General features: G+C 45.2%; 1 protein-coding gene and 1 long non-coding RNA gene across 3 annotated transcripts in view; one reads left to right on the top strand and one right to left on the bottom strand.

Annotated features, from left to right (window-relative positions):
• LOC119384105 (uncharacterized) overlaps nucleotides 1-21523 on the bottom strand; it is a 96799-nt gene that overhangs the window by 26998 nt on the left and 48278 nt on the right. The window lies entirely within an intron of this gene.
• Nucleotides 12166-19741, top strand: LOC119384106 (uncharacterized). Of its 2 annotated transcripts, XR_007415231.1 has the most exons (4): nucleotides 12166-12539; nucleotides 12605-12667; nucleotides 14130-14223; nucleotides 19037-19741. It is a non-coding gene; the product is annotated as an uncharacterized LOC119384106 (long non-coding RNA). The 2 variants fall into 2 exon arrangements; XR_005181856.2 differs by having other exon boundaries at nucleotides 12166-12667.

Below are 21523 nucleotides of genomic sequence, written 5' to 3'. Positions count from 1 at the left end.
CGATAAAGGAGGTGAAAGTGAAGACGACCATTATAACCAGTTGTGCACAGAGCTTATTTCTTTTAACCTCGAATTTCTGGCGCGCTAGAACCAAACCGCTCAAGGCCTAAACGTTTCCTCTTAGGTCACCGGCCACTGCAGCCCAAAGCGATGCTTAAGAGAAGGGAGCTTCAACGGCGACGGCGGGGTGCGGGCCTAAGGAGCTTCGCTCCTAATAAAATAAATAAAAATCACAGCATATCCACGGAGTGAATGATGATGAGTGGGCGAAGCTGCGGAGGTTCATCGGTAAACCGTGAATCTTCCGTGAATTCTGCCCAGTACATCATCACCGACGTGAGATCGGGCGCGTTTATACTAAAGGTTCGATGAGTTATGACGACTTGCAGCTCACTTTAATTTTACATGTACGCTGTGAATTTTCATTGTTTAGAAAACCATTGCTTTAGAAAACATCTGGCGTCTTTCGTTAAGCAGCTGGCGTCTTTTCGTTTTGCTTTAGAAACATCTGGCGTTCTTTCGTTTTGCTTTTACAAAACATCTGGCGTCTTTCGTTGCTTTATTTCATCAATCAACGGCGTTTTGAACAAAATTTTTATTGTTTAATCACGCACAGGAGAAATCTCACCAGGCACTACCCTGGAGGTAAACAATGGCTGCTAATGGGAATGAGAGACAGAAGAAGTCGGCTTTTAGCTAACACTTACACTTCTACTTCTACTAACGTTTCCTACTAGAACATGCCAATGGCTGCTAATGGGGAATGAGAGACAGAAGAATTCGGCTTTCAGTTGACGCGCACGCTGCGAATTTTTTATTGTTCAACAACGCACAGGAAAAATCTCCCACCGGCACCACCTTGGAGGTCAAGATCTGGTACTAGCGTTACGACTGGTTACGCACTATGACTACGACAACTACGAGGGACGAACGGGTGCCGCTTTAAGGAGCTTCGCCCCTAAAATCTTAGGTTCGAGCGAGAATCGAAACCAGGCCTTCTGCGTGGCAAGCAGGTGGTCTACTACAGAGTCACGCCTTTATTTGAAATTGCTTCGGAAAAAGAACACTATATGAATGTCATGTAGTGGGATGAGTCTCCTTAACGCGTGTTACATTGCATGGCAGAAGCGTAGAATCGCGCCAGGCGCCAAACCATGCGAATTGCGCAACGAGCGAGTCTTCTCATTCAATGCGCCCAGACATATTTAACTGTCATCATCAGCAAACGCATCAACAAAGTGAGCAGCGGCGTAGGCCCACTTGCTGCCTTACGGACGCGTAGTGGGCCCTTCGCTGATTCGGAAAAGGAATTCTTATGGCGTAGTCGGCACCTCGCAACTGCACTTGCAGTAGGCATTTTAGGGTAGTTTGAAACGGTCAATGTTAAGCGCACAGACTTTCGTTTCCTTGCAGCATGGTTGGGGCACACACCGAGAATCGAAGCCAGGCTAACACTTGAGAAGGCAATGCGCACGGGGCCCGATTACGCTATTGCGTTCTACTCTTGAAGGCGAAGCTCAAGCGTCCTCCAAGTTTTGCATTGCCTGCAGGATCGGAGGCATTGCAAGCTTTCTGCACCTCACGTGGTTTTGCACTACCTCCGTGATCGGCCAACCTTTGCCCAAGCGGTGTCACGTGATGACGTCATCATGTGGCGTCGCAAATTTAGGCGATCTGTGACGTCATCACGTGATGATAATTTTTTGCATCACTCGTGTTGACGTCGACGCCGTGGGACGCTGACGGTCAATTTTCGCATTTGATGCCGCAGCTAAGACTTTTGCCTAAATAACATATCGCACAAAACATGAGCTAGGCATGAGCCGATGCATATGCCGCGTTTTTTTTTTTTTTCAGGTACAGTCCTTTGATAAAAAGGATGAAAGTATTCCTAGAAAATTCCAAAAGATTTTGAAAACAGGGGCAGCTATACTGTGGTGCGAAGACTGAGGAAACAACGGAGCTGGTGGCCTTCTCCTCCTCTCCTACCTCTCCCACCCCTTGCTATACTATACTAGACTATGCTATGTTTTACCCTCTCCCCTCACATCAATCCTGTTCGCCCTCACTTCGCTTCCCCACACTATAAATGGCTATGCTATGCTACACCCTCTTCCCTGCTTTCCCCCTCACTCTCGCCACGTCACTTTCCCTTCCAACCCCCTTGCTATACTACACTATACAAGGCTATGATATGCGTCACCACTTCCCTCACCCTCACTACCCGTTGCTGTACTGTACTATACGTGGCTATGCTATGCTTTATCCTCTCCCCTCCTCCTCACCCTCACATCGCTCCTCCTCAGCCTCTCTTTCCTTTCCCTTGCTATAACTATAGACCCTTTCGCACGAGCACCCTAGAACTAATCAGTGAGTTGCAGGGTATGCTTTCATTGTTGCCATCGTGCTTTGGGCTGTGCCATTGCATTGTTTGTGTTGCTTCGGTACGCATTTAGCGAGTGTGATATGCGCCTGTGTCCGATACGAAGTGAATATCATGACGCAAAATTTACTGCATTCGCATAGCAAATCATCAGGCCATTACTGTGTCGTGTGCGGGTCAACGAACAAGCAGCGAAAGAGAAATATTTTGGGCGCAATCGTGTATCCGCAGTACAGTACACCACGCGATGAGTGTAAGTCTGGCAAGTTCACGCTGCAACTTTTTCCTTCGTCGCCTGAATCGCTAAAACAGTAGGCGGTTTCAGTAAATCGGAACAACTCACGTGTTCGCCACGCCTCTGTTCCCGGCATTTCCTTGGCGGCAAGAAAGCCGACGAGGACAACGTTCCCATGCTGCATCCTAGCTAGACACGAAAGAAAGGTACGCAAGCAGCTGATGATTCACCTAGTCACGAGAATGCTCCGAATTTGTACTTTATTTCTTCCATGACACAGCGCCGACACGGCTGCAAACACTGCTACGTCCGTCTACGCATGTGCAGCCCGCGCGCCGTACTTCACCGGAGGGCCTTGCGGAAACCCACCCGCGATGGGGGCTTGCGACGGTGTCACATTCCCCTTCACAGGCACGACTTCTTCGCTCACTTTGTGCGACACCAACTGACCCACCCAGCAGGACTGCACATAACTGTCCGACAATAGTGCCTCGTAGTTGCACACCTGTCGAAGAACCCGCGCATTCGCCTCAACGAGATATAGCCAATGTTCGGTTGCCATATTTCTGGCCACTCGCACGCGTCCTCGACCCAGTACTCCACGTCGTTGGAGTGAATGTAGGTCAAGGTATCTGTGAAGAAGGATCGTGCGACGTTTACTGCTGCAAGTATGCGCGGAGGTGTGACACTGATGGGTAATCTGTTGACTTTATTTTTAGTACGCCAGTAAGGGAAAGGGGTAGACAGCTGCAAGAACACTCGAATTATCCGTTATTAACACTTAACACCGTGATCGACCTGGTACGGTTGCCCCTTCTGGTGCCGACAACGAAGCACCGTCGTTCGTGGACGCGCAGCTCGTGCTTTCTGGCGTCGCAAGGGCCAATGTACGCCGCTGAACGGTTCAGGTAGCGACGGATCGGTCACTGGCAGCGACGATGCTTAACAAAGCAGTCTAAACTAATGAATAATCGGTCAACACAGACTCTAGCCGGGACTTAACATTAATACGGATAACGCACCGGTTCGAGTAGCCACAGCCCACGATGGATATGCCGTGTCCACTTCTTGCTTCCTCGTCTTCGTGTTTCGCGCTGTTAGCTGCAATGGATACTTCGCCAAACTTGCACGTTAGACGGCGCGCATTCCAATATGGCGCCCCCTGGCATGAAAAGGTCTGTTTCTTTCTTGGCTTTGCGTACCTTGGCAAGGCTCGGCTGGGCTCCTCCTCGTTCAACCGCTCAATGCGGGACGACAACGGAGTTTTGCCGAGCAGCTCGGCTGTTCAACTGACTGGACAATGTGTGAATATACGACCAAGGGAACGTGAGCCTCCAGGCACTGGCGTTGGTCGTCAGCGGCAGCTTTCTGCGATATTTGTGTGAACTAGAGTAACGCCAGCGCTGCGAGGAGTGTGGAACTCCTCGCCCGCGGCACGCACGATGCGCGCACTCAAGTACAATTAGCGAAATGTGCCAAATGATGGACGCCGCTGCAATAGCAATACGAAGAGTTCTGACTTCTAACGCGTTTTTCCGATATGATAAATGCCTAAGAATGCTACGCGAGTCGCGCCTCTACAGATGCACTTCTGAACTTCTGAAGTAAGACCGAAAGACGAGCTAGTTAGTACAAGCTTGTATTCCGTAAAATTGTGGACGGGTGTGCCTAAATATACGCTTAAGGGAGCACCTCTCGTCTCTGCAAGGAAGGCCGCTCACGCATTTAGCCATGCATTGTGCGCAGTGCGGTTGCGAAGCGCGCTTTTCAGACACGGTCACTCTGTATAAGCACCGCGATCGCGCCACACGGGAACTTGCAGAGGCGTTTCACATTCACATTAGGGGGGCCATCCTGTAATCAGTCACCCATCATTAACGATTAGCAGCAAAGAAGTGTTGCTCCTACAGGAAAGAGGGTAGCAAGTAGATGCGGTGTGACAGTGCCTCCTATTGCACCTAGGACGGCGCGCATGAGCAGCGGGTGACGTGTTCCGGGCATATATGTTTGATCTTGCTTAACAAAGCTTCCAGTTGATAGTTAGCGCTGGTGTCGTTCCCTCACTCTTGTGCCTGTCTTAGTTCGCGCTCGAAGTTTCTTAAGATGTACCTCTACCTAGACTGATTTCATTTACTAGAAACAGCAAAGAAGTTTATTTCCAGATTAAGCGAATTTAATTAATTAACTTCTTTATAACATTCACGACGCGTGAAGTGGTCGAGTGGAGTCGTGATACAGTTCTGTTTACGTGTTTTTATATTTAGGAATGGTCACGCAAAGCAACAGAAGTGCATTCGTTGACCTCATTACACGTGCGGCATCTCAACTCTGCGTAGCTCCCGTCGCGAAGGAAACCCTGTTTTGCGAATTATAGGTCTGTTTGGTCAATTACCTCACTCCTTTCTGTGTAGTGCCCTGAAAACGCGTTCTTGAATGATGATGAATGGATGAATGAATGCACGGACGGTAGCCTAGGGAGGAGGGGGTTCAAACTCAACCCCCCCCCCCCCGAAAATTTTCAATTTTGCTTGCGTATATATTGTCACGTGGTCGTGACGTCGATGAAGACAGCAGTCGGCGTTTGCAGGATGAAACTGTTTATTTGGCCGAACTTGTGGCCGGAAAATGAGAACTATAACTACAGCAATACACGCTGCACAAATATAGCGGCGAACAGGGCGTCGTCCGTCGATCAACTGACAAGCGGTCAATCGCGTCGGCTTTTATACAGGCGGTATCGAACTTTCCAGCAATATCGCTGGTGGCGGCGTTATCTCTAGACAAAGCTGGAACGTTCGCGTGCGGGGCGCAATCTTAACAGAACGATCTACTATAGACGTGAAGCTTCTCGAACAATGCTTCGCGGACAGCGTCGAGCGTTGATAACCGTCCCTGCCGGTCAAACCCGAATACATCAAAACAAGACAAGAAGTGGGCGTGGCAATATACACGCGCACATACAAACGCACGCACGAACATACATAAAGTATGGTTGAACCCCTCCCCCCCCGGAAAAAAATTCTGGCTACGCATGAATGAATGAATAAAAATGTCACAGGGGAATAGTTTGAGGTGCTTATGTATAGTAGGATAATATAGTGAAGGAATAATTATTTCGATACTGAAACGCGTAGCGCTTGTCAATTAGGCACACGCAGACGGAAGCGCTTCCGTCCGCGTGTGCCTTCCTGTGGTCCGCCTTCGCAAGCGCCACCCTTTTCAGAATGCATTTCCGACTCACCCAGGAAACAGTGCTCTTAAAATTATTTCGATTTGCATGAACGTATAGAAACGTTGTGACACAGAACTGGAGTTTTGCTTCCATTCCCTCGAATTTTACAACATACAAACCTACGCTTCTAACTAAGAAGTTTATCATCATCATTCATTTGTTTAGTGAATTTATTACGTTTGTTTATCTGGCAGATTGCGTAAGTATGGGCAGACAATAAGGTGACGTAACTGGAGTAGCCTTTCTAAAGACACGTGCTGCTTCAGGTACTTTTCGAGTCGCTATAAGCCGTGTACCGTTGAAAGTATAACAATTCTCCGGGTTTTACTTCCCAGAACCACGATATGAGAGACGCCTTGGTGGAGGGTTCCCGACTTGGGTGCTTTAACGCGCGCATAAATCCGAGAACACGGGCCGCTGCGGCCGGGATTCGATCCCGCGAGCTTCGGGTCAGCAGTCCCCCATAACCGCTAGACCAGCGCTGACAACGAAACACACCCGCGGTGCTCTGTTATTCAGCGCAGTTCCTCCTTTCGTGCTCACTCTGAGAAGCGCGTAAGGAAGAGCCATCGGAGCAAGCAAGACTTGTTCCGCATTTGAACAATCGACGACCGCGGTGACGCTCGGGCGAGCGCATCTCCGGCGTCGAGGACGTCGACCCGTTGTCGACCCCTGAGGGTTCACGATAAACGAGCATCGTCCCTACATTCGCCACGGACGACAGCACGACGCATATCGGTGTGACAGCCGCTGCTACTACACAGGTTGTGTACCCTGTGGAAGAGTCGAGCCGCTTCTCGGGCGTATTCTGTAGTAGCAGTAGAGTGTACTCTACTAGAGTGCACTCTAGTAGCAGCAAGCCGTGCACGCACGCACACGCTATAACGCCAGCCCCCTGTAAGTGCGGTTAGGAAATATCGAGCAAACAATTGACAAACTTACACTTAGACGAAACTTAAAAACAATTTAACTTAATCAAGACCCCAAGTAGTGTGAATTACAAAGCATTTAAGGTTCGCCATGTGTGCAAGTGCTAAGAAGACAGTGCCAAGAAGGAGTATCACGCAGCAAAATGATACATTCTGCACGGAAGGATCCCCGTTTATGGTCTCTCTCTCTCTCTCTCTCTATATATATATATATATATATATATATATATATATATATATATATATATAAACGTGCGACCCAAAGGGCCGAAAACGGCGTTCGCGAACAACCGACCGAAACGGCCGCGGGCGCTCAGAAAGCCCTGGTTGCCATCCATGATTATGCATTAGCGAGCCAGGTTTATTCGGCAGCAGATTCGTTTGGCTCAGCAGTTTCGTTTCGACCCTTGGTGTAATTTAAGGCGGAAAGTTGGGCTAGTTGGTAACGTGAATAATAGGACATGTTTACTAGCGAAAACATGTACAGGACTAGCGTTGTCCTGTATTCCTTCTTCTCGTCCACGTCTTTTTTTCGCTAGTAAACATGTCCTATTATTCCTTGGTGTAAGCCGCGCCTTCAGAACTGCGTGGGCGCCAAGATGGTGTCTTTAGCGACCGCGGTTTCGTCGACAGCGGATGCGGCACTGAGTAACTGCATTTTGACTTCGGGCAGTGCGCGTGCACTGTCACAAAACTCAAATATGGTGCAAGTTGTTGAAGAGCTCCAGCCGCGGTCCGCCCGCTGGCTCGCTCGCTACACTGTGATGGACGAATGATCAGTTACCGGCTATTTTTCCGGCGAAAAAATTATCGTCACGTGCGCATGATGGTGTTGGTGCTGGCGGTAGTAATAAGGGATGGGTTCTGCCTAAGACATGGCAATCTGGAGCCACGGTCACGTTGTGAACGAAGACGCGAATGATAAAAATTGAGGCGTTTACACTGCTTTTATGGAAAATAAGTGCTGAATTTACGTATTATTCAAGAAAATGAGAATGCACTGATGTAATAGACACGTTTACTGTTTTCTTGATACTTTCGATAATATGGCATTCGGTCAAGTCGGACACTTTTTTCTGTCCCGTGAATTTAACGCGCTTTAACTACAGACAGGGTGCCGCAGCTATTTCTAGCCAGAGTTTTAAAATATGCCGACGCACTCTATGACGACGCGACCAAATGTGGTTTGCTGACTGAAATGGAGTTTGCCTGGAGTACGTCACACTATTTATTGTGTCCTTCTTAATTGGACAATTAGGCATGTATAATTACTAGCTTTTGAAGCAACGAATATGGCAAAATTTCCAATGAGAAAGTTGTACATCGGTTTGCAATACGTCCGATTAGACAGTTTCTAACTTTCTATCTATTAAGTATTAGTGTTCCCCGGCTTACTACAGATGCGCGCGAAATACAAAAAATGAAAAAAATACCACGTTACTTACCCGCTCGCGTGCTAGGGACCTTATTGCGCGCCGTAGTGCAGTGCTCCCTATAACGTTCAGCATGAAAACGACCACAGCATTTGGCCAGGTGGGCTGCCTCGACGGGGCTGTGCGATGAGGCACATTTTGCTAGCGGCAAAACACGCGATAACCGCTGCGTCTGCTTATCGCTGTCATGAAACGCTGCGAAGGAATCATATCGTTTGTACGCGGAGCACTGCAATCACGGCGCGCATAGATGCGCCAGCAGGCGTGCCACGTGGTGTTTTATTTTTTGGTAACAAATGGATTGCCTCTCGCATAGCTTCAATATGGACCTTGCCGCAACACGTTGTTAGAGGCAAACGCGTGGGCCCTACTCAATGGCGGCGCCTCTGACAGAACCGAAGAAGCCTGATCACCTTGTGATTCCTTTTATTTTGACTTTTGTAAATGTGTACTTCGGCGCCACATTAAAGCAGCACAATAAACGTTTCGTACTGAAGCGAACCCGGACGCACCACGCGCGCACAGAAACACACACACCGTAGACGAACGCGTTCGAAGCTACACTGCAACGAGGTGCAGTAGCTTCCAGCACGCTGTCTGTAGTCTCACGTTGTGGATGCAACGCAGTTTGTATAATGCGCCCTCGAAGTCGACCCCCACACGAGCACGAAGAGCGAGTTGTGCCGACGGGCGCCGTTTCGGCACGGCGCGAAGTCAGCGAGGCTTAGCTCGAAGCACCCGCGACTGCGGATTCCCCGAAGGCAGCGAGGCGTGACCGGCGACGCTGCGGTTGGCCGCGTTGAGTCCGCATCGATGGCGTTCGTTTCTGGTCCGACACTCAGGCCACAGCGCCGCCAGCGGGCTGATCACCTCGAGTAAAGAAAAATTCGCATGTATGTACAAGAAAAAAAAGTTGGCAGCCCTTATCGAGAAAATGGCGGCAAGCGTGTGCGTGGCTGACGTGGTATTTTCCTCTTTGCATCGCACTGCGCAATGCTCTCTCCTGACCCTTCCTTCCTTCGTGCCGGGCATTGCACCTTCACCCACGTGCATACAAGCGCCACACTTCTGTTGCCACAGGCAACAAGGACTATCACGCGTGGAACAATGAACGTGGAATGACAAGCGACCCCGATAAAGATCACGTTTCCACATCAGAAAGCGCTGATTGCCCACGATCGAGAAAGCATCGGTTGATGATGGAAAATGCCGCATAGAAATACGGATTCGAGGACCGCATTTCTGTACACTCGCCGCCACCGGGTTTTTCGCGAATTATGCCTTCATTGCAATTCCGCTACTTTTCGTCTGCAACTGAGCAGTCAGTTATATGACCCTCCCTCCTGCTCCCTAATGCATTTAGCTGGGCTACTTGGCACCAACTGAATGCTTCCATTACACTATAGCGAACACACACAAAGACTGCACAGACAGACACAGTCCTGTGTCTTTCGATAGTGCGTGTGCGTGTTCGCCAGAATTATGGAAACACGCAATAGCTCATGCGGGAATAGAGTGAGTGAGTAAATAAATATACAAAATTCGGCTGTTTCAGCGCGTTACCAAGTTCTGGGGTTTAATGGTGATTTTCAAATGCCGTCTGAATAGAGAGCTATAGTTACGTTATAAAGAGGTTTATTAGCGGCGACGATACTCAACAGCGACAGTCAAGGCGGGGCCGACTCTCAGCGCGAGTTGCGTTCTCTTCGAAAAGAGCCGAAGAGGGCGACCACTAGAAGGTGTTCGAGAGGACGACCCATTACCAAGTTCGATCGCTTCGCTACAACGTATACACCTAGTATATCAGTGCTCAGGCTAAGGAATCATTTCAAGCAGGTGCTCTCGCTTGCATGCGCCGCTTAAGTCGACCGTCGTCTTATCAATCGAAACGATGACAACAAAACATAACGGCCTACTGCCGATGCTGCAAAGATAACGACAAAAACTCGGAGCCACGACTGAAGATATCAAAACTCTTACCATAGAAGTAACGACAGATTAGCTCCCTTATGAAAATGAACTTTGCGAGTCTAATGTGCAACTAATGCACACCTAATGTGTCATTAGATTGACATTAGACCTGCAAAGCCTAATGTCCTTTAGCATCACGTGTGCATTAGACACTCAAATGACAATATGCACCAGCATTTCTGATGACAGAAGTAAGCAGATTTTCCATTGCGTATCCTAATGCCAAAGCACATTACAGCTAAGAAATATATATTAAGCGTTTATCACCACTAAAAATTCTATATCCTAATACTAATCGTAACAATTGCGAGGATTTTACGTCCCAAAACCACCATACGACAGTGGCGTAGCCAGGGGGTGGCACATCGGGCCCGTGCCCCAACCACCCTCCCCCTCCCCCCCCCTCGAAATTTTTTTTGTCATGGCATACAGAGCCCAAAATGACATTCGACCACATCTGCCTGCCCGGCCCCCACTTCAGATCAACGAGGTGCACCTCCCCCACCCCCCCCCCCCCCAAAAAAAACAACAATTTCTGCCTATGCGACATGGGAGACCTGAGCCCGGGCCGTTAATCTGCCGGACAAACAATAAAGTTCTTTCACCATCATCATCATCATGCCCCTGCGATACGATTATGAGGCACGCCGTAGTGGAAGGCTCCGAAAATTTCGACCACTTGGGATTCAATTCAATTTCTTACAGGTCTCAACATTCACGTTTTGTCTTTGAGAAATCTCAAACGCCAAACAGTTTGTATTGCAATAAATATTTCAATCATGTTTCAGTAGGAGATATAACATTGAGCCCTAATAAGCATTGAGCACCTTAAGCACTAATAATAATAATAATAATAATAATAATAATAATAATAATAATAATAATAATAATAATAATAATAATAATAATAATAATAATGCTGGGATATTCCGTGCCAAAAGCACGATGTGGAGGCACGCTCTATTGGGGCATTCCGGATTAATTTCGACCACCTTAGGCGGATAAAACTTCAATATATATATATATATATATATATATATATATATATATATATATATATATATATATATATATATATATATTGAAGTTTTATCCGCCGGATATATTGAAGCGTTTACTAATTAACTAATTTTCATAGTGTCGCTCGCGTGCGGTGAAGCGATGCCCCGAACAGTTACACAGAAGTGTCGGTTTTCCATTTGCCCGGAGGATGGGGGGTTGGAATAATAGAACTACAGTGCACTGTAATAGAACTGCGGACACTGAGGGAAGCACGAGAGATGAATCAGTCGGATCGTTGCAGTCAGAATTTGGAAGTGTATCATCAGCTACACGTTTTCAACAAAAATACACCTGGGAGCAGTGGCTACCAACGTAGCCTCCCCCACCCCCCACCCCATTCTTCATTCCCCGTCGGCAAGTTCCGGCGAGCGGGGTACAGGGGGTGGGGGTGGGGGCGCCCATGCCTTTCATCCCGCAGCTAACGCTTCTGCTTGCTATTACGCAGAGAAAGTAGAGGAATGGGCACCTGGTCAGATACATCCTTTCTCTTTTATTGTGCAGGAATGCATGCTATTCATACCTATCTACACAAGCCTCCAACCCTGAAACAAATCTGTGTTCCGCGCTTGTAGTATGCAAAAGCATTGCCTTTGAGATCTGTACAAAGGTGGCTAGACTACGTGTATTTTGCAGGGACTCAGTGATGACCGTCGCCTCGGGAGTTAGCAAAATTTTCTCTAATATGCCAAGAACAAAAAGTATAGTTTGAAAACTAAATACAATGAGTGATCAAATAGTGCAGACGCACCTAAACTTGTGTGCAAAGCCATAAATACATTTAATTTGCAATACGAAAACATCCTGTATGATAACACGACACTGCTGCCACCTATCTTTTCTTTTTAGTCGAGCCTGTTAGTCAGCAGTTGCAACAGGCCTCGTTGTACTACAGGTGCTTCCCGCGAGCACATGTGCTCTGCAGTGACATATTACCGTGTTGATAGATATTGTGTGCGTTTACTGTGTGCTTATCGTACTTCACATTCGTCGACTGGATATTTTGCGCGTTTCCGAACGTCCTCCCGCATTGATCAAGTGGGGGATGATGCATCGTCGTTCGTCGCCACTCAGAACAGCCTCATCGGACGGGCAGCTTTGTCTCCGCGCTCAAAAGTGCTTTCTTGCTTCGTTTATCGATTACCCACGTTAATCGCGTGATTCAGTATCGAGTGTACCTCCAAAGACAATCCACTTCCCAGTGTTGTGACAAGCGGCGACCGCGGTTGTACAGGAGCGGAAGCGTGAGCCTTTTGACGAGCGACTGTGAAGAATGCAAAGCCAGTGCCAAACTTCGGTAAGTTGAAGAAAGTCGCTGAACTAAGTAACTTGGTTATTCATTGCGTAAGGACTGTTGTGCAGGAACCGATAGCACGGGCGGCGTGTTGGCACAGCGAGGATGAGAACGAGAGACCCGATAGACAGGTATGTTTGGTGCTTTGAGCGCACTTGCATTTACATCACCGTAAAAGCCGGTCGCCGATTGCGTTGATTACATGTTTGAAGGATGCGCGTTGCGGCTACGCGATCCTATCCTTCGATCATGCAAGCCTCGTGTCATTGCACTGTTATTCCTTGGATGTTTACTGTACGAGATCATCGCTTGAGAGTATTTCTACAATCCCTTGTCGCCGTGAAGAAGTGTCTGCCTTTAAACATACGGGTCGTCCCTTAGCGTTTTCACGGTGGTGATACGAGAGGAGTTGACCAAACTCGGTAATAATGTGCAAAAGTGTCACAACACTGCGCACGTAGATAGAAAAACACACAGCCCTGTCACGCACACGCGATGATGGATATGTTTTTGTGGTTGCGTTCCCGAGTCCTTTTGTCGGAAATCCATGTAATTGCTCCGTGGTTAGGATTTCAACGTAGCTGCATCATAAATGTTTTAAGGGAGCTCACTTTAAGTAAAGGTATTTGAGTGAATTTCGTTATGTACTGGTACTAAGTGTACACTCCAACAACTGCGTGCTTAATTTGAAGAAGCACATGTTTATATGAAATAATGTTAGTAGAAAAATATGTCAGTTCGATTAAGTTAAGCTAACTCATGCCACTCTTTGGTGCAGTATTTGTGTTTGAGAAAAGTGCGTGAACTTCTTTTCTGCCATTATATATATTTTTTCTTTGCTGCTTGAAGCACACCAGTTTCTCTATCACGAATAATTTAGACTGTGCTCATGTAGTGAGAATGTTGCTTGATTGTGGGTTGGTTTAAGTCGTTGTATTTTCACGCTTTCTTTTTTACATCAGCATGGTACCGATATTGCCCTCTTACTTGTATGAGGACTCATAACCAAGGTGTAGTATTCAGTGATTTAGTATTTATTTAGCTTTGTAAAGTCAAGAATTAAAAGAAAGAGATCTAAATTCTTATATATTCATATGTTTCCAGAAGTTCTCAGAAAGTTGCAGAATGTTATTGGTTTTGTGAAGGGCTTACATAACTAAAAAAATCAGATAGCTCAAGTGAACAAGACAAACTAAATGTGAATTCGCTTTAGAGTACCAAAAATGTGTTTCCTAAATTGACGCAATACATATGTATGGCTCGTTCCCACCTTGCACCATGTGCTCATGTACCACGCAGTCTTTGCAAATGTTTTTGTCATGTGGATCACCCATATGCATGTTCTGGGTCGTGCTTATTACGTACATGTGTGAATGTTGGACATGCAGTGCCACTCTTTCGATAGTTGGAAGAAGTGGCTAGTCCACTAATACCTGTTCTGATTGTGCCCTGATCCCTTCATTCAAGGATCAACTTTTTTAATTTATCAATATACACTTGCCTGAAGACATGTTTGGTACTCGCTATCTGTGTGTGGTAGGGTTTGTTTTGTGTGAAAATAATCTTTTGTGGTATCTGTCATGTATGTATCAGCGATGACAGCTGTTCACGGCACCGACACAGAGGACATATTGCAGTGCAAGATAGGAGCGGTCTTCCTGCAAGCCCAGACAAGCCATATTGAGTGGTAGGAATCTCTTTTCGTCACTACAATGGGACAGTTTTGGCACGTAGCACATCTCGAGATATAGCATATACAGGCCCTTAGCTTAGGTGTGGGAAACCTATCTCCTGCACTTTAGTGCAGTGCATATTATTTAGTTTGTATCCGTTGAACATGGAACATGAAATAGTTTGTATTATTTAGTTTGTAATCCTTGAACATGGATTGACGCCAGAGCCAACGTTTTGACACTTCAAGTTGTCTTCATAAAGGGAGCAACTGGTGCTTCTTGACATTGCTGTCTTGTCGAAGGCAAGTCTACTTGTTGAAAAGTTGGCTGAAGCGACATAACCTCTTTGAGGACGTTTTGTCTCTTCAAGCGTCCTCCATCTTCCACCGAACATCTGTTTTGTTTGGATTGCCATGAAACTGTGAGGGGAAATCTTACTTATAATGATGTTGTTATGTGTATTGTTGTGATGCTAGCTTTTACATTCAGAAGTTTCGAGGGCCATTGGAAAATAACATTGAGAAAGAAATGAAATCTGAAGCCACAATAGACAATGCGAGAAGTTTTGTAGCGCTGATATAGGTTTTCATGCTCCCCATTGGTTGCAGGTAGCATCTTGAAAAATCCTAAAATTTTGTCAGTTTTTGGTGTAAATCACAGAAATGAAAAAGAAGACAGTGTCATAATTATGGAACTCTGTTTGCTAACTATGAAAATACAAGTATTGCATTATTCAAGAAATCAGTGGATTTCTAGTGATTTTTTTTTTTTTTTTGCCATGTAGTTTGGAGCAGAGTGAGAAAACTTAAAAAAAATGTTATCAAGGGTTGACATCTGGCCTTCATGGTAAGACATATCCTTAGGTTTAGCATAGAGACCTGTGAAGATGGCACAAGAAGGAGAAACATGCACAGGTGCTAAATTTCAACAATTACTTATTTGCACGTGGATCACACTTATGCATTAACAAAAAGAAAACAAAAACTCAGGCATGGATAGGTACAGCTGCATCAAAGAAAAATAGTTCTTTCTTTGTTAAAGATAGTGATGGCACACTAACACAATCTCAGCTAACATTATTAATAGTTGCTGATTCAATGATCAATGTAGTAGTTTGTCAATGTGCCTATGCACAATGAAACTCTTATCAAAGTGTAAAGCAACCACATGTGCTCCAATGTGCAGCTGACCAGTCATCGCTGCCTTTCTTTACGTTGTTTCAGCGTTCCCTGAGCTTTTATTTTTTTGAGACACTACCTCATTTGCCCTACATAACGCTTACCACATGATAGGGGTATCTTGTAAACGGCGCCTTCTTTGCAGGGCACGTAATGTGTCCTGTGATTCTTAATGCAGCCAGCCGTCCTGGTGAGTATCTGGGTTGCTGCTTTTGCTTAGCTTAGAATCATGATTTGAGGCCATGAGCACAATGCTGATGTTTACCCAAGCACCAACCGTTTTTATGTTGTCGGATATCCCGTGCAAATATAGCTTAGTGGCAAAAATTCGTCGTCCATCAAGATTAGTCTTTTTTTTTCTTGCCTGGCAAATGCAAGGTGGTTTTCTGAGTAGGGCTTCTGCAACCGGTACAAAGAGGGGCAGGATATCCTGCTGGCATCCGGTGAGTTCTTGCAATGACGGCTCATCCAAAAGAAATGGGAACAGGATTTTTTAGTGCAATATACAAGCACAGGGGTTTTAAGATATGAGGATGACTACCTCTTTATAGATTACCACAAATCTGTCGAATCTGAAGCCACTAACATCGTAACACTTGCACGTGATTACTTACACCCAATGGTGCTTACTCTCGAGCATCGGGCGAGTATTGTACTATCAGGTTCTTGAATGTACGATTTAATATGCATAAAAACTGCATGCGCTAGTCATACGAACTGAGGGGAAACAAGCCATTCTTACCTTTTAGTTCCTCCCACTCAATAATGGTAAAAAGGTGCATTGTCTGACGCTGCCTCGATAACGCCTTAAAAAATCCTGTTCCCATTTCTTGTGGACGAGCCTTAATTATATCCTGCTTGTGGATGCAAGCAGGATATCCTGCTCCCCTTGCTGTACCGGTTGCAGAAGCCCACTCAGAAAACCACCTTACAGTTGCCAGGCCAAAACAACGCCGAATCTTGATCGCCGAAATATGTTTCCGCTATGCCACATCTGCACAGGATATCCGACAACATAAACGGTTGTTGCTGAGACAAACATCAGCGTTGTGATCCCGGCTTTAAATAAGCATACTAAACTATGCAAAAGCATCAACCCCGTTGCTCAAAGGAGGCTTGGCTGGAATACGAATTGCAGGACACGTTACATGCTTTGCAAAGAAGGCATCATTTATCAGATACCCCTATTATGGGGTAAGCATTATCTAGGGAAAATGGGCCATTGTCTCAAAGGAAGGCTCAGGGAACACTGCAACAATGTAAAAAGAGGCAGCAGTTGCTGGTTAGCCACACAGTGATAATACTATACTGTACATTGGATTGATTATTGAATCAGCAATTATTCATTATCTTTGCCAAGATTGTGTTAGTGTGCCGTCACTATATTTAACAAAGAAAGAACTATTTTTCCTGGGTGCAGCTGTGCCTGCACATGCCTGAATTTTTCTTTCCTTAAAACTATAAATATGTACAGATCTGAGTCCAAATAAATTACTTGAAAGCTAGCACCTTTGTGTGTCCCTCCTCGTCCTGCCTTCACATGTCTCTGCGATAAACATTAACGTTTCAATATTATGTGTAACCACACGTTCTTGCATAGATGACGTCGTCTACAGGCACTGACAAAAGCAAAAGAAGGCAATGAAACATATATTCTACCGCTATGTTATGAAGTGATGCAACATTGATAATTGACTTTCATGCAAAGCTGTAGGGCACACTTTCACAGCGTATTCTATTGCTCTATTTTTCTATGTTGTGGGCCTTAATAGTCCCTGTTCTGACCTTACTGCTATGTACAGGTTTATGGTGTTTTTATAGGTTGTGGTGCAACCATGTTTTAAGCAATGTCGTGCAACATGGGAGTACCCATTTTTTTCTAACAAAGCATTGTTGTCAGATGATCGAGAAGCCTGAGAGTTTGATAATCTGAATTGGAGATAGCCTTGATTAGAAGGCATCGGATACTCATATGTTTCATCACATTGTTTGGAACATTATCACACCACAATCTATAAAGATACCAGGAATCTGTGCATATTGCACAGTTCACGACACAGGTTGAGGCCTACCACAGAAAGAGAAGTGTAATGCACTGTGTAATGGTGCCTTGAATAGCCTTGTTTGACAGGGAACATTAATTGTCGAATGAATTCATACTATTGTGGAAGGGTGTACGTTTTAGCAATACTTGTAACTGGGCATTTTGGTACATACTCAGGAGGGAACAGGAGCGCGAGCTAATACACGGACAGCGCTCCTCTCTTCTTTCTGTGTCGGTGTCTTAGCTCGTGATCCTCTTTCCTCCTGGGTGTTCGTTTGATTACTCCATTTAGCTGTTTGCACATGCACTGTAGATGATGTTATCTCTGTGCGAACACTTGGGTTCAGATGATATTTTAAGCGTCTGCGTGATTTCTAAAAAAAAGTTAGTTGTGAGTTTAGCGCTGCTATGTGCTCTTTCCTTTAGTAGCTGTGATATCCTGTCAAGATGTTCAACAAGTACCGACGCACTCCAATGTGGATTCGGCTGTTTTTCTAAAAGACAAGTGATCAATTTCATAACTATGCAATATTTGCTAGCTAACATTCATAGAACTTTTGTCGCCTCTTCAAGGTACATAATGAATGTACCTTTAGCTATCGAATAATATCGAGTCACCAGGGGTAATAATACAAAAATGCTTTGGCTTGCTTTCTCTAATGCCTTGTTTTCAAAATATTTGTAGAAATGACCCATAACTTGTTACAGCATGCATATCGGTAAAATATATGTAGGTTCTTACAGAACCCACCATTTCATGATTCTTTTCACTAGAATTTAGCATTTCTCTAGCTGTATCACCAAGACTCAGCTCCACATTCCACTTTCCTATTCCTCAGATTCTGCACAAGCTGAGCATGAGCTACAAATTGTTCTGTGATAGTTTTGTTTAAAACAAAGGAGGTGGAATAGGCTCACTGATGCATGCAGCAGTAGAAGTTAAACCAAAAATCGACAGCCTGCCCCCAAGGAAACAAGACAAGGAAGATTCCACGAAGACAAGACTGAAGAGCTACCACTTTCAAGATTCAGCACCGAAGATTAAACTCTGACACATGTTAGCAGCAAGAAATCAATGTAACATGAACAGTAGTTTTTTTTTTTTTTGTCCGCTACTCTGGGTTGGGGTCCCGTTCTCCTTCCCCTCCAAAATTTAACTTGGCTCTGCCCTGTTCATTTTTCTTTTCTCATTGGCATTGCCTGCTATATTATTATGGTGCAGGCCAGAGGTTTTATTCTTTTTTTTTCTTTTTCATACCTCACAATAAAGAAAGTCATGCATGGAGTACCATTTGAGTAGCGAAAGGACGTTATTATGAAATGTTACATCAAAGAAGCTAACAGAGCTAATTGGTCTGTCTATAATAGCTGTCCAATCTACGAAACCACAGCCCTCTGAAGTGATGTATGTTTTTGATCAAAGCAGCATGAAGCCAAGGCTATGTAGTTGGACATTGATACAGATGGATTATTCAGTTAAAATGGTAACAATTATACCACTGTTTTGGAAAAAAAGGCATCAATCATAAATTGCAAGATCTGTTCACATGCTGCCCTAAGCTGTATGCTTCAGTGCCAAACTAATATTAACACTTTCACTTGCAGGTTTCAAATACAGCAACTGTACCACCACGACAGTGCAGCACAAGAGACCCTATCGTCAGTGCTGAGCCAGAAATTAAATAGAAAAGCGCTTTCTCCTGAAATCTTTCGTCTGGTCTTATTTCGTTTGTTTGTGATTGTAAAAGAGCGCTTTCATAGGAAATACAAAATTTAACTAACTAGCCCCATTTATTGTCCTACTGAAACTAAATAGCTTGACAATTTAGCGCTCGTTTACAAATGCATGTATCATAGACATGCAAGATTATTGATTGGCTTCGAAAGACTGTTACGTGTAAAGAACAATGGTGATCTAGTCATTGCTCGAAATGGTCTGCTGGCATTTATGTGACAATCCTCTAAAGCGTGCACACTTTCGTATTATTAACCACAAAAATATTTATTGACCTGTGTGCAGCAAACATGCTGTTGCTGGCATAAGGCCTAAGTCTGCAATATGGTGTTTAATGTCAACCTAATGCATATGTTCAGTTGCGTTTCACTAGACAACGGCCATTAGAAACTCACACGTCAGTACTCCATAGACTAACGCTAGACAATCGTCATCAGAAACTCTAACGTCATGACTCTATAGACTAACGGTGGCCAATTACTATTAGACTCGCATTAGGTGTGCATTAGAAAGCGCATTAGACTGGCATTAGACAGTGTAATGATTATGATGTCTAAAGACATTAGTCTGTTTATTAATACTCATTAAATTTTTTCATAAGGGCGAGCTTTCGGACGCCTTCTTTATCAAGTAGAGAGGCGACGTGTGTGTCAGCACCACCTCTATCTCCCCGTGGTTAAGTACGCGATTATAAGTAGTCTTCTTTCTTCTATCTACAGCTGCCTCGAATACGCATGTGCCCAGGCTCTTCATTCGTGAATAACTTTCATGAATAAAAACTTTTAAGAACTTTCATTAATAAAAAAAAAAAAAAAACAGAACATCCAATCGACGCACGACTGGCACAATGCTTACGCAATTACACTGTATTTGCTGCAGGAATTTACCTTGTTCAGTTAACCTCTTTTAGAAACACACGCATCTCAGAACATGCCACTGATTGCAGTGAACTACGTCCTGCATAGTATTTGCAGTCGGGAAAGCCTTCCACCGGCAACGATCAGCATAAACGAGATATTTCTAAATTATTGAACGAGAACCGAGGCGTATTTTCCAAGTGTGCACTTCCGTGTGAACCCTGCGGCAACACGTGAAGCGTGCGCGACACGAGCTAGTAGACGAACCGACCTGGCGACCTGGACCTGACTGCATTGTCCACGAGAGAGACGTCTACCGCTCTCGAATTAACCACGTGAACAAAACAATGCGCGGGATTTTCAAGATATCTTTTAGATAGAACCACACAGCGCGCAGATTTCTGCGAAAGCTAGGACAAGAGAAAGCTATATAGAAGAAAGCTTTTGCAGCGTTGCATTTTATAGTGACGAGACCAGCGGTTTCACGTCTTTCTTCCAGCTAGTGTCGTCAGCGCGGATGGCTGGAAACCCTCCTCGCTATTAGATGTCCGCCTCAGACAAGCACTATTCTCGCATTTCCTCGGATATATCACTCAGTCCACAATCTCACGATCCTCACCTGTACCTCTCATAAGCCGCACGTCCTTGTAACAGGTTTAGGAATCAGCGAGAACTTCAACGTCGCTTCAAGTCGCGCAGTCTGCTGCACTTCACTTTATTTTCCTTAAAGACCTCGTATCGAGGTATTACGTAAGGGGTGGGGTTTACACACATTTTTTTTTACAAAATAGTGGTTACATACATTTATTGAATTACACCAAATTTTAGCTTTTCCGAAAATGATGATGAGCAGGTGGTTTGGACGATATGGCGGAGCAGGCCGTTCCAGTCAGCTGATCGACAAAAGAAAGATGCAGAAAAAGTCGTAGTGCGGCTGCATGGACGAGTAACTTGCAAGTGGGGCCCTGTGCGCAGCGATGTGCGCGGCGGCGGGGCCAAAATATATGGGGCATGATGAAGCGAGCTGTAGAAAAACTTGTGAAAAAGGATTAATGAATCAATGCGGCGCCGGGATGATAGCGTATTTAAACCAGACTGTGCTTTTAGTAATTATATGCTGATGTTATAAGAATATGACGATTGAATGAACCTTACTGCGCGATTCTGAATGGCTTCTAGGGTATTGATAAGGCATGCTTGATGAGGTGACCAGATGGGGGAAGCGTATTCTAGTTTCGGAAGTACGAGTGACTTATGTGCTAGAAGTTTTACGTGACGTGGTGCATGACGCATATGGCGTTTTAGGAATCCCACGGTTCGGTTAGCCGAGGCAGTAATGCGTGCTATATGAGGCGACCAGTTTAAGTTATGTGAAAGGGTGACAACAAGGTACCACTGTATCCACTGTTTCTAATGAAGTGTTAGCAGTAGTGTAGGGTGTGTTTAATGGCTGAAGACGGCGGAGTGAAACATATTACCCTGCATTTGTTGGGGTTGAGG

The sequence above is a fragment of the Rhipicephalus sanguineus genome, chromosome 2, assembly GCF_013339695.2.
Source record: "Rhipicephalus sanguineus isolate Rsan-2018 chromosome 2, BIME_Rsan_1.4, whole genome shotgun sequence".
Classification (NCBI taxonomy): Eukaryota; Metazoa; Arthropoda; class Arachnida; order Ixodida; family Ixodidae; genus Rhipicephalus; species Rhipicephalus sanguineus.
Note: the sequence above shows the minus strand (reverse complement) of the source record. Positions and strands in the feature narration are given on the sequence as shown.